Source organism: Telopea speciosissima, chromosome 1 (assembly GCF_018873765.1).
Source record: "Telopea speciosissima isolate NSW1024214 ecotype Mountain lineage chromosome 1, Tspe_v1, whole genome shotgun sequence".
In the NCBI taxonomy this organism is placed as follows: Eukaryota; Viridiplantae; Streptophyta; class Magnoliopsida; order Proteales; family Proteaceae; genus Telopea; species Telopea speciosissima.
The window spans coordinates 76,435,270-76,448,357 of record NC_057916.1 but is presented as its reverse complement, the minus strand read 5'-3'; the positions used below and the strand labels follow the sequence as shown (position 1 = coordinate 76,448,357).

The 13,088-nt window shown below is 37.5% G+C and overlaps 2 long non-coding RNA genes across 2 annotated transcripts; one reads left to right on the top strand and one right to left on the bottom strand.

The window, feature by feature from the left end:
• Positions 1-3,705: 3,705 nt before the first annotated feature.
• Positions 3,706-4,328, bottom strand: LOC122641200. Its single transcript, XR_006329854.1, has 3 exons — positions 4,172-4,328; positions 3,997-4,058; positions 3,706-3,763 (listed from the first exon to the last, which is right to left on the bottom strand). It is a non-coding gene; the product is annotated as an uncharacterized LOC122641200 (long non-coding RNA).
• A 7,172-nt stretch (positions 4,329-11,500) lies between these two features.
• LOC122649137 lies at positions 11,501-12,646 on the top strand. Its single transcript, XR_006331170.1, has 4 exons — positions 11,501-11,543; positions 11,636-11,716; positions 12,182-12,310; positions 12,412-12,646. It is a non-coding gene; the product is annotated as an uncharacterized LOC122649137 (long non-coding RNA).
• The last annotated feature ends 442 nt before the right edge of the window (positions 12,647-13,088 follow it).

Here is a 13,088-nt window from a genome sequence, read left to right as displayed (position 1 = left end):
AAGGAAAACCGGGAGGTAATTTTTGACTTTCGCCCTATCAGCCTGTGTAACTTTGCCTATAAGATAATTGCTAAAATCATTTCAGTTCGGTTAACTGTTGTACTGCCTAATGTTATCTCCAAGGAGCAAGGTGCTTTTGTCCAGGGAAGGTCTATTCATGACAACATTGCTCTGGTCCAAGAGGTGGTTCATGATATCAACAGGGTTACTCGGGGTGGTAATGTGGTGTTCAAGCTGGATATGGCTAAGGCGTATGATAGGCTGGAATGGGGCTTCTTGTTTGAAGTTTTGAGTAGATTCGGGCTTGGTGATGGGTGGATTGCGCTTATTAAAAAAGCTCTTGAGAACTGTTGGTTCTCTGTGGTGCTCAACGAGGGACCGTCAGGTTTCTTCAAATCTTCTGGGGGGGTGCGACAAGGCGATCCCCTATCACCGGCTCTGTTCATCCTTGCCGAAGAGGTTCTGAGTAGGGGGCTGCGCTCTTTATTCAGTGAGGGTAGGGCCCATTATTATAAGCTGCCTAGGGGGTGCCTGGGCATCTCTCATAGTTTGTTTGCCGATGATACCATCATCTTTTCGCAAGGTTTGAAAAACTCTGCACGACAAATCATTGGATTTATCGATCGATATGAAGGGTCTTCAGGGCAATTGGTGAATAAGAGCAAAAGTTGTTTTGTGGTGGGGGATAAAGTTCCTGAACAGAGATGTCGCATGATTGAATCAGTTACAGGGTTCTTTAGGAAGAGGTTGCCCCTCATTTATCTAGGAGCTCCTCTTTATGCTGGCCGTCTACGTGTTAATTTTTTTGAGGACTTATTTGGCAAAAATGCGCAAAAAAGTGGCGGGTTGGAAATGTAAACTCTTGTCACTGCCGCGGGGGTGGGGGAGATTGATTCTTCTCAAACACGTGCTCTCATCGATGCCATTACATATCATGTCCACCTTAGACGTTCCCAAAACCATTGTTTGGAGAATTGATAGCATGTGTGCAAACTTTTTCTGGGGAGAAACGGAGTGGGGTAATCGACACCATTGGGTGCGTTGGGAGCAACTATTTGGTGAAGAGCTGTAAAATTACATGGCATATCCAGAACATATATTTGTCAATGCTTGGCCTTCAACCCATTCCCATATCCATTCTAACTAGGGGTGCGTGCAAGTTTGGCTCGACGAGCCCAATCTTACCACGCCCAAAAAATATCAGGGCTTGGACAATTCAATCAACAGGCTAAGCTAAGGTTGAGATTTCCAGGCCCAGGTTTGGCCCCTGTCAAGTCTGGATTGAGGCTTTGGGTTGAACTTGGTTTCAGTCTCTATATAATATGGGAAAGGAACTGTGTCTGGGAGCATGGCCTACACCAGCGCTCCCATTTGTCTATCTCTCTTCTCGCAAGTGAAAAGGCCTGTCTGCCCCCCTTATTTTAGAAAGGAAAGAGATAGACACAAAGAGTGCTGGCATAGGCCATGCTCGCAGACAAAAAACCACTTCCCATTTATTGTATACGACTATGTTTTATGGGTAAAGGCTGGCAAAGAGTCTCTCTCCCACCCACTATTGGAATGATCCCCTGCCCTCCCATCCCTACCTCTCCATTGGGCACAGACGCTAGCAGAATGCCCAACCCTCTCCCATGTTTTATATGTATTGATGTATACAAGAGCCGTGGGTTAAGTACATATTTTGCATTTAGTATATTAAATGTACACATTCATGTTAAAACTTTATTTTTTCAATTTTTTGTTTTAAAAAATAACATGAAAATAATAAAAATAGAGTCAAGCTTGGTATAGGTAAGGCCTAGTATGAGTTATCCCAACCTGACCTTGGATTGGGCCAGCCTAGGCTGAACCCTAAGAACCCAAAAGGGCATTACATTTTCTAAAACCTGGCTCATCTGCCCCAGAATGACAAAAACCATTATTTGCAAGTGCTATAAAAAAGGGGGTAATTTCTTAGATCTACAAGATAAGAAAAAGAATTACTAATCAAGTAGGTTCACAAGAGAGATTATAAAGCATCGTCTAACCTACTTATTTCATAGATCCACGGAATTCCAGCCTCCACCCCTCCTTCTACATCCTATTGGCTATTCTAAGGTTCAGCTCATGGTGCCCTTGGCTCTAAAATTAAAGACATAACCATCAAAGAACAATGGAATTTGAATCCAGAACCCTTGCTTTATCCTCTCTGTCTCTAAAAAGATGAGTGCTTGACAGAAAAACCTCCAGGACCCTACTGGTTTCCAAGATCCCTCCACAAAATTCTTCACCTACAATTCTCAGTTCATGCAGGAACCCTGCTAAGTTGTTCCTACACTTCACCTTCACAGTTTACTGCTTGCTTGTAAACCTTCTGGGGGCCCAAAGAAGACCACTCAAGGATCTAGAATTATTCACCTAATCCTGCGACCCAAAGAACCAACCTCCATATATACAACCAGCAGTTGGCTGCAGACTGCTGAGTCATGGCAGTGCAAACCTAGATTCTCCTTCTATATAGATGTTTCTCCAGGTGATTGAACTGGTTAGTGGATTCACTTCTTCAGGAGACTGGAAAGCTACTTTCCTATTATCAAACAAACGATGCATCCTTGCAAAGCATACATAAATGGGAATTTCAAACTAGAGAAGCATGTCCAGCTTTTCTTATTCTTTAACACAAAAAGACTCAAAAGGTTCAAACATAACAAGTTAAACAAAAGCCTGGTGATGGTCTTGTAAACATCCAATCTCCAGAGATCCACCGATGAGAAGGTAGGTTCAAACCGCCAAGTCTCAATAATCACCAATATGTACAAACAAAAAGCACTAAATTATTACCTATTTTGATAGTTTAAAATTTTTTAAATAGCCTCAATTTTTGTGATTTTGATGACACATAAGAAGGTTTCAATTTCGATTCACATCTCAACCAAGTCCAAGACCCAAACTTGATCTGAAAAACATATCTGAAGCCTTCAAATAAGTAAGCAATTGAATGTCCTTGATCCATTGAGAGAGCAAACACACAAACAAAAAATTCAGGTACTGGAAACAAAAATAAATTCATGAATCAACAATTATACAGAGGAAGACACTACAGAGTATGAAAAGGACTAGGGAACATCAAGTTAAAAGGTGGATCATGCTAAAACCGAAGGCAGTGCAGGAGGACCTCCACTATGAATCAGCAAACCCATCTTGCAAATTTAAAATTGAAGCTACAAGGAGAGCAAGAAGATAGAAACTGCATGACTCAACCTTCAAAGCAGTGCCAGAGAATCTGTACCACAGACACCATCTATATCTTGCACAATTTTTTTGGTAAGAGATATCTTGCACAATTAAAATCAAAAGAATGGAATTATGGATGAGTTCACATGCAATCAAATCAAATTGATTTCTTCCATCCCTATGGTGATTTTGGGAACAACAATGAATCTAATTTACCAATTCATTACATTCATAAATACTTTAACTGATTAGCTAAATAATCACAAACTTGGACTAGACCATTTGGAGAATTGCAGTAAGTATATCAACTAGATCATGACCAGATCCCTTAATTCGTTCAGTTAAAAGTTAAAATGTGAACACCAAACAGTGTAGAAAACAGGTGAGAATTCCTGTCGAACAAATTTCCAAAAATTGCAATTTATTTGTCAACCTCCATTGCTTGGGCAGCTTTAGCCTTGGCCAACGCTGTCAATTTGGTCTTCACTTTTCTCTTCCCAACTTGAAAACCACCCGAACCCTTCTTCTTCTTCTTCCCGCTACTATCAATCTGAATCCACACAAACAAAATTTCTCTTTTCTTGAGTTTCCCCTCATAAGAATATGTTTGAAGACTGAATCTATGAATCAGAAACCCAAAGAATATAAACTACGAAATTGAAAACTAAGGAGAAAAAGAAAGAGCAAAAAGAAAAAAAAGCCCCAAAACTAAACTATGGACTATAAGAAAAGGTTCAGAAGAGGTCTTTAACTTAGAAGGGAAAGAGGGTTGGAGTAGCTTACCTTCATCTTAGTCTTTTTCACCTGGAGTTTCTTTTGCCTCTTCTCTCTCTCTTCTTTTTCTCCTGATGAATCCAACAAGAAATAAGTAGACGAGAAGGCAAAGTAAATATTAATGAGAGAATGGAGGGGAGAATCAAAGAAAGGTTTGGATTTTTAAGGGGCTAAGGGACTTTACTTTGTAGGTCGAATTCGTACTGTTTCTTCCGTCGCGATAAGCTGTTCTTCTTCGACATCTCCACTTAATTTCACTGTGCACCGCTGCTACCTCTCCTTCCTTCTCAGATCGTCGAACTGAAAACCCTAATGAGGTTCAAGTTTCGGACCGTGCAGTACCCAAAAGAACGTCACCGCTGAAGAAAAACTTTAATTTACAAATGTACCCTTTAAACTTATATTGAAAAGACAGATGCAAAAAGGTTAAAATAGCCCAAGCAGGAGATCCAGGGCCCAGCAACTTGACATGAGCATCCATGAGGTATTTCAGAGGTTTTTTTTTTTTTTTGGGGACAGAGAACGCCACCCGGTCAAACAGCAAACGCCACCCTTGTGCCCTAACACAGGGGCATGCAAAATGATCGCCGCACCCCCTTGAAATCTCAGAAATGACCAAGGATGTGGCAGTCATTTTGCATGCCCTTGTGTTAGGGCACAGGGGCGATGTGTCTGGTATGACCAGATGGGGTTCTTTCTTCTTTTTTTCTTTTTGGCAAGAGAAAGCTAATCGATCGTGTAGCCTCTGCACCAGCACATAGCCAATGGGAGTGCACACAAAGTCATTGGTTTGGATATATTTTTTATTTCACTTGGGTTAAATAGTCTTTTCGGCAGCAAAGGCATTGATTTGTGTCTAAGCATAGGAACTAGGGGTGTCAACAGGTCGGGTCGGCCCGGTTTCGGTTCAGGCTTTTCGGTTTCGGTGTGACTTTTATAGAAACCAAAACCAAACCATTAAGAAATGTTCAATTTCGGTGCGGTTTGGTTTCGTGTCGGTTTCGATTTATGATAACGGGTTGAAATTGGTTTGGATTCGGTTCGGTACCGGTTTTATATAACTAGTAAGGTCCGGTTAGTGCTTATTTTTCTCCTATTTCTCTTGTAACTACATAAAATATTTCAAATACAATGCATCTTTCCATCCTATGTCCTATGGCCTATGGATACAATTGGTTGGGTAATCACTAACAAAGGATATGAGATAAAGTGATTAGGGCATTTAGGGGGCAATGGGGCATTTTTTTTTTTTTTCCGGTAAAGGGCAATGGGGCATTACGCATTAGGCATTTACTGGTTTTCATTTACTCATTTATCGAGTTGGGTCGGATCGATTTGGGTTTGGGTTTGGGTCTAACGGTTCGAGTCACCAGTGCACTGTCGGACTATCCCGAACCAAATCGAAACCGACTACTCCCTGGATCCACAAATCGAACCTGAACCACTAAGAGATCGGTCCGATGTGGGCCGGGCTCATTCAGGCCAGTTTTCTCGATTCCGATTGGGTATTGACACCCCTAGTAGGAACCATGTTAACCCCACGACTAATTAGCTTTCTTTTTCCCTTTTTTGATTTTGATTTTTATTTTGATAGGTGCATTTCAGAGTTGCATGGACATAGTATGGATCAGCCCGAGCAAGAGAGACATGGGCCTACAAAATCAAGTTTAAAAACCTAGAATTGGATACGGAATTCAAGAATTTTGACTCCAATAATCAAAACCCTTGAAAATGGAATAAGAAAGAAAAAACAAACATTTTTCAAAATCTATGTTTTTATTAGAACTCTTTATTCAAGTTTTGTAGATTTTTGCTCAAGAGTTCTTTTTTAAAATTTTTTATGAGGTTTTTTTTATGATTTTTTTTTTTTTTCAAGAGGTTTGTAGCTGAAGAGTTACCATTCATTGATTTTCTAATATTCTTTGAACCAAATATAGAACTGCCGAAGCCTCACTAGTTTTCTTTCCTACAAACCTCACATACCCTTCATGTATGGTTAAGTGATGATATGTGTTCAATCTATTCCCATTAAGACTGTATGTAAAGGTATTTATGGAAGCATAAAAACATGTCATCACCTAATTCTAACGTATAATTTTAGAAATTATCTCCTCCAGTTCTTTGCCTGGGCCAATTCACTAGTCCCTCTAATAAGGGGGGGGGTGGAGGTGGATTCCACCAGGCAGAATGTTCGGGCAGGGGTAGGATGGTAAGTGTGCCCCCCTTGTTAGGGGTACTGGGCCGAGTAGGGAACTGGAGGGGATAAAGATCCATGTATTCAAATCAAAAGACTTGACTAGAAAATACCATACAAGTAGTCAAATTGGATAAACTTCAAGAATACATCTTCAAGGCAACCCATCAACTAGTAGGAGATGACCAAGATTGTGCATAAAATTTTTTGTGGTTGACCATATGGTTCTTGTATTTTTTTTCCCTTTGCCTTGTCTAAGGCTTTTATGATGCCCCTATTAGTTTTTCATTAATCTGACTTGTCTCCTACCTTATGGCTTTGTATTCTTTGTTCTCTTAACAAGTTATTTTTTCACCCAGAAAAAAAGTATATACATGTAGTGTAGAATATGTAGATGCTATTCTGAGTCTTCTACACTAGTTACGGAAGACAAAAACTACAAATGGTCCTCATGCCTTGCTTTCAGATTTGGTATGATTTATATTTCAATTTCGGATTAATTTCAGTTATGGATGATTTAAAATTTTGGATTTTTTCCGTGTCTCTTTCAAAACAATGTAACAATTTGATTTAAATTTGTAAATTATTTTTATAAAGTAGATGGATAATGTATCATATAGTACTTGGCACACCATAGCTCTCAACTACAATTAATTATACCTCTTTCGACATTGATTGTGTTGTATGAGAACCCTACACAACAAATGTAAAGAGAAAGATACACTCATCACACGAAAATCTTAAAAAATTATACAAAGTAACATACAGTCCCTGGTGTGACACAATGTTGAATCAGCTTGTCTGGTAGGTAGTAGCTTAATTTTATCAAGTGTACTATCATTAAATAGGGGAATATCCATCCAAGAATAATGTCTCTGTAAGTTTACTTGGAATTTCATGGGGAAACCATTAGAATTTGGAACTGCTGCAACGAAACCAGAGCTTCTCATCTCAGACAATGCTCTTCGCACGTTTGCTACTTGTGCTTCACATTTTGGGAAGAAAAACTCTTGCGTTTTACAATTTATATAATGTAAGTATGGATTAGTATTTGAGATGTTGGGAGTTATAGAAGTATAATCCAATTAACATTAGCTAGCTTATTAAGGACCTTGGTGTATTTATAGACTTGAGGAACTCTCTCCACCAAATGCTTTGAGGTTTTGGGTTGGGCCCTTCAACATAGTATCATGATTTACATTCTTTCGTTATTCTCCTTTAAATTGTTTGCCTACATGTAGAGCAGTATTGCTAAAGACTACATGTGAGAGAGTGATAAAAACATTAAATTTTGATAAATATTTATCTTTTGTATTAAAAAGAACAACAAAAAAAAAGAGCAAGAAAAAGTCTTTTTTTTTTTTGCCCACGAAATCAGTTTCAAATGTCTTAGAAAAATTCATAGAATGTCTTGCCAAAAGATTGGATCATTTCAAATTTATTGCCCCATAGAAATATCAGTGGAGTGCGTAGTCTGGTTCAATGCACAAGCAAAGAGCCCACGAGACCGGACATGTTCTCATAGAAGTACCATCCAAAGCCCTCTAGGATCACTCACATGGAATCCACTCCTCCTGTGTGTCCCAAGGTGGATTCCATGTGACTGGCCTTTGGATGGGGTACTATATGATCACCGCTTAGAGTGCACCACTACAAGCTAACCCATAACCATATGTGTTTAGATCCCACAGTTTGAAAAGTAATTTTGATTAATAGGGTGACAGACCAGAGAATCCTGACGTGGCTTTTAAAACCATATCTTTCGTCACGGGATTTGATTCTCGACTGGTCAGTGGTCCCCTTCTTTGCATTGCTTATGGTAGATCGATTAGACAAACATCTCCATCTGTAAATACACATTTAATCGTACTTGTCTACAAGATACTCATCCGACGATGGATGTGTGCATCTCCAGTAGTTCTCCAGACCGTACTTCACCTGCAAGTGGGGATGTAAATGAATAGCCGAAATCCGTTTCTGTATCTATTTAGCACTATTCGAATCCATCCGAAAGCTAAACGGATACGGATACGGATAGACTATAGCTATCCGAAAAGCTATATTTACATGTAAACGGATAAAATATTCGATCCGTATCCGTGTCCGTATCTGTTTAGCACTATCCAAATCCGTCCGAAAGCTAATCGGATGCGGATGCGGATATAGCACTATCCGAGCCGATCCGTTTACATCCTTGCCTACAAGACCATATGCAATTTCAAGGATCTGGCTGGCTCTCCTCCAGCGGTGGAATGGAGGGACCGAGGGAGCTGGATACCAGAAAAAACAGGGGGGACCACCAATGAAATGAAAAGACTGAAAACACCCCTTTGTTTTGGGATTTATATCAGCTCCATTTCTCAAATTTCCCACTCAGATCGTCGACACGTGTCATACCTAGATCCAACGGCTGGGCATGAAGTGAAAAGTGTTTTTCAATTTTCACTTTTCCCCCCCTCTACTCATTCCTCAAATATGCACTTCCCGTCCCTCTGTCTCTCTTCTCTACTCCTCCCACTTTCAAGCGAAGAGAAGCGCATGGAGCCGTCGGAGTTGCCACTGTGACTATCAAACGACGAGTCCTGCAGCGTCACCCACGACCCACTCCTCTCACGCGGTACCCATCTCGCCCTTCTGATTATAATCTATGCTCTGTGCTCTCTGTGCTTTCTGTTCTGTGACAAAAAAAATCATGGATCCAAGGAAGATGGAGGAGGGCACTTAAATCATTCATCTACTGGTTGAAGTTGCAAAAGTTAATTGGATCCATCTGAATGTTCTAATTTCTTGTGTTTTTCATAGTACCTTTGTGCTGTGGCCAAACTAGTTCCTTGCTTGAAAATGGACTCTTTCAGGGCAAAGCAATTAGTTAATTTCAAATCCCTTTAGACAGTTGCAATATTGGGGGAAAAAAAAATGTTTTGGTTTTCAGACCAAACTCAATTTACAAATAGGTAGATTTTAATATTGAACTGTGGTGTTGTTGGTTGATTTTAATATCTCTAGACATTGAAATTTGAATTGTTTTTTCCTCTATGTTTTTTTACATCATTGGGGTTTAGTCCCTGAATTTACAAGCTATAGCATGGACAGGGAGAGAGTAACTCCCTTTTCCTTGGACTCCATCTTCTGTTCATGTATAGTTTTTTTTTTTGTTAAAACTGTTCTGTGCAGTTTCTGTTGGGGCTTAGTCCCTGAATGTACAGCCAATGATTATTTGAAAAAATAATTAGCTTCAATATTGCCTATAGTGTTAAATTAATGGGCTCCACCTTCTGTTCGTACATAGTTTCTGTTGGGGTTTAGTCCTTAATTGTGCAGCCAGATGTTTATTTTATTATTGAGATTTTAAACATAATTAGCTTCAATATTGCTTGTAGTGTTAAATTATGGGCTTAGAGTGAATTTAGGCAATTGGGGTTAAAAAACAAGGAAAAAAAATCCTTAATTATTTCTTATCAGTCTCTTGTGGCATTATAGAAATAGGGTGTTGGCTAGATGGCTATTTTATTGTTATAGTCATGTTAGTAATGGAATATTGTTCTTGAGATTGGCTCTCTGCTTTTAGTTTGAGAGCCTATCAGTTCTCATGAGACTGCCTTGTATCTCTGTGTGTGTTTGTGTGTGTATCAATTTCAATTTCTATTTTTCTTCTCCTTTTATCGTCTCATCCTATTTCTTTGGCTCTGAATTTCTGTTCTTTCCATTTTAATCATGGAAATTGCAGTACAGTGTGTTCTAAGCCACTAGATAGAGTCTAAACAAAAGATGCGTACATTAGAGATATACAATATTAGCATGACTATTCAATGACCAACTGATGGTGGTTCTAACCTCCATGAGACGTTATCTACCAGAAATACAATGAAGGAACCTAATCTGTAGGATATCTTTACTATTTGCCATGTGCCTTTGATATCAATAGGAAGTTTCTACATTTAGCACATAATAAGCCTCCAAAAGAAGATTCATTTGCTTTCTTCGTTCCTTTTCTTGGGTTCCATTCTTCCAATTTAACTGTTAATGAGATAATTTGGATCAACAACATTCAAGTTAATAAATACCATGTGATCATATTGGAACTAGGGATGGCAATGGAGTGGGTTAAACTAGTCTTCTGGCCAACTGTTCAATATGGTTTGATCTTTTTTGAGTTAGGGTTAGGTATGGTACTTGAGAAACCCATGGTACACCGTCCACCCTTGTAATTTTATATAACTAGTGAACCCCATTATTTTTTATGCTTTTACAATATTTTAAATAGATTAGTTATGCTATTGGTGATATCCTTCCCATTACAATACCTAATAGGAACAAGGATTCTAGAAAGAAAAGAGGAGAGGGGAGGACCTTCTATAACTAGTGTATAACTAGTATCACTAATATAGATTAAGCAATTACAAGATGCCACATTTAGTAAATCAAAGTAATAGTTAATGTGAATCAGGAATCTACATTACAAACTTGGGCAATGTGTATGTTGATTTTGTTTGGAAAAAGTTTTGTTAACAGTTTTGTTGTTTTTGGGATTTCTTTGTCAGTTCATTATATTTTTTTAATAACACTTACATTTTAGTTTTAAATTCCCAGTTATCATGTTGCAGGAACAATAAAAATGGACCGGAATGTGGTAAATTTTTATTTAACTGTGTAATGACACAAAGTAAACCCTTTATTATGCAAGTTCATAGAAAAATTATGAATCATATTATTATTTTTTAAAGCCTTCCTCTGCCTTGAGCTGCATTTTAAAGCTCAGACTGTAAACCTTGTCATAACAACTCCTAATATTGACGATGTGTGTATATTTAAAGATTGCAAGAACTTGGATTAGTTTTTACGAAAGAGTAATAATTTGGTGACTATGACAATTTGGAATAAGAAGGATATCTTGTTAAGATGGATGAAAAACTAAAATTGATAGTAAAAGAAGTTTTTAAATTTGTAACAGATCTTTTACCAAATTATCATGTGGACAATATATTTGAATCGGTAAAAGATCTATTATAGATTTAAAAACTTATTGTACCAATTTTAGTTTTTCTTTTATCTCAACAGGATAATTCTTGTTATTCCAAATTTTTGTAGTTACCAAATTATTATTATTTCTTAAAAACTGATTCAAGTTCTTGCAGTCTTCAAATATGAGCATGTAATCAATATTAGGATTCGTTGTGACAAGATTTACTGCCTAAGGCTTTAAAATGCAGTTCAAGGCAGAGAAGGGCTTAAAAAATAATAATGTGTTTCACAGTTCTTCCAGTGATGGAAAAGAATCAAGCTGCACTTTTGATTGGATTCCAAACTGTGTCCCAATAGTTTCTCAGTGCTGCCTCAGCTTCGTTTGATGCAGAATGCAAAGGTTGGGTTCCCGATTCCTCTCTGTGTTTCCTAATCTTTATATATAATTTATTATACACTATTTTTCTTGACCCTTTCTATTAATTGTTTTAGACGGTTGAACCATTTACAGCCCATTATGTTTTTGCTTTGGATGTTGAACGATTCTTGGGTTGTGCTTACTGGATCATTCGAGTGAGTTGTAGGGGAAAGTTGATATCATGATTTAATTCTGGAATTTTAAATTTCATCTTGTATTAATTCCCGTAATATCGATAGATGCATGTCTAGATTCTTAAATTACCAAGATTGTTGAATTTTTTATTTTTATTTTTATTAAATCTCAAGTTAGGTTTTTGCGGTTCTACTACTTGGAAACCAAGTTTATTCAGAGTACTGTTAACTGCTTTATCCGCAAAGTTCTATGAGTAGGAGTCTTAAATATTCATTTAAATCTGTGGCATTTTAACAGTTAAGAGTGCTCAAAATGCCTCATTATTCTATTTGAACTACTATCTGCCAATGAAGTCCAATCTATTCTAATTTGTAAATTTGACAAAATTCCTAAACTCTCTAATGTTTCAACTCCAACAATGCAAGTACAGCCCAAGTCACCTCTTGTTTTCATAATTTGTCTAAATTCATCTTCTACATGTATAGGTCATTGAGACTAGTTGGAAGATATCTATAATTGATAGGAGCTGGGTACATATGGATACTGATGATGCTTCTTGCAGAAATCATTCAGACCTTTATATTGGCTGATTTCTATTACTACAATGTCAAGAGGTGAACTCTGAACTTAGACCATTAATGCAGACCTTTACCTGGCTTTTACTATGTACCATATCTTAAGTCATTAACTATTTGTTTGTGCATCGGATCTACAGTGTCATGGAAGGCCAACTTTTGGTGAGTCTGTCTTCACCCGTATAGAAGATCGATACGTACAATCTGGTCTATCTTCTCAACAATTACCAAATACCAATTTAGATTTACATAAGCTGTTTTTAGTTTCAGAAAGCATAATTGAAGCATTTTCTTAATTAAGTAGACATTTATTTCCCTTGGTTTAAAAGCAGTTATGTAATGTTGTAGATTTTATAGATGGCTGATGAGGATTTTTATTTGTGTCAAAAACTGTTGACAACATGATCCAAGTTCTTTCTTTATGCATCTAAGCCAACAAATTTGGGTTGTGCATGGTCAGTTCAAGGTTTATTTTTGACAAAACTTATTTCAAACATATTTCAAGTATTTTCTAAGTTAAAAACTCCAGTTTAAAAGATTTCCTTTCCTAAAAAATTTTTGCTCAATGCTATTTGGTACATTGAAGCAGGATTGCCCATTGAAATGTTACATGTATTTAATTTATTAAAAGCTTCTTAGTATTTAGCAGGTTGTTAACATATTAGAGAAACAGTAGATTAAATAATTTTGAAATAATTCCTTGTTTTTGCCTCAGTCCATGAAAGGATAACAAACTGTGACCATTTTCTTTGGCTTTATAGTGTTTTAACCCCTCAACTAGAAAAACATTTGTTGAATTTTATGGTGTAGTAGTTAA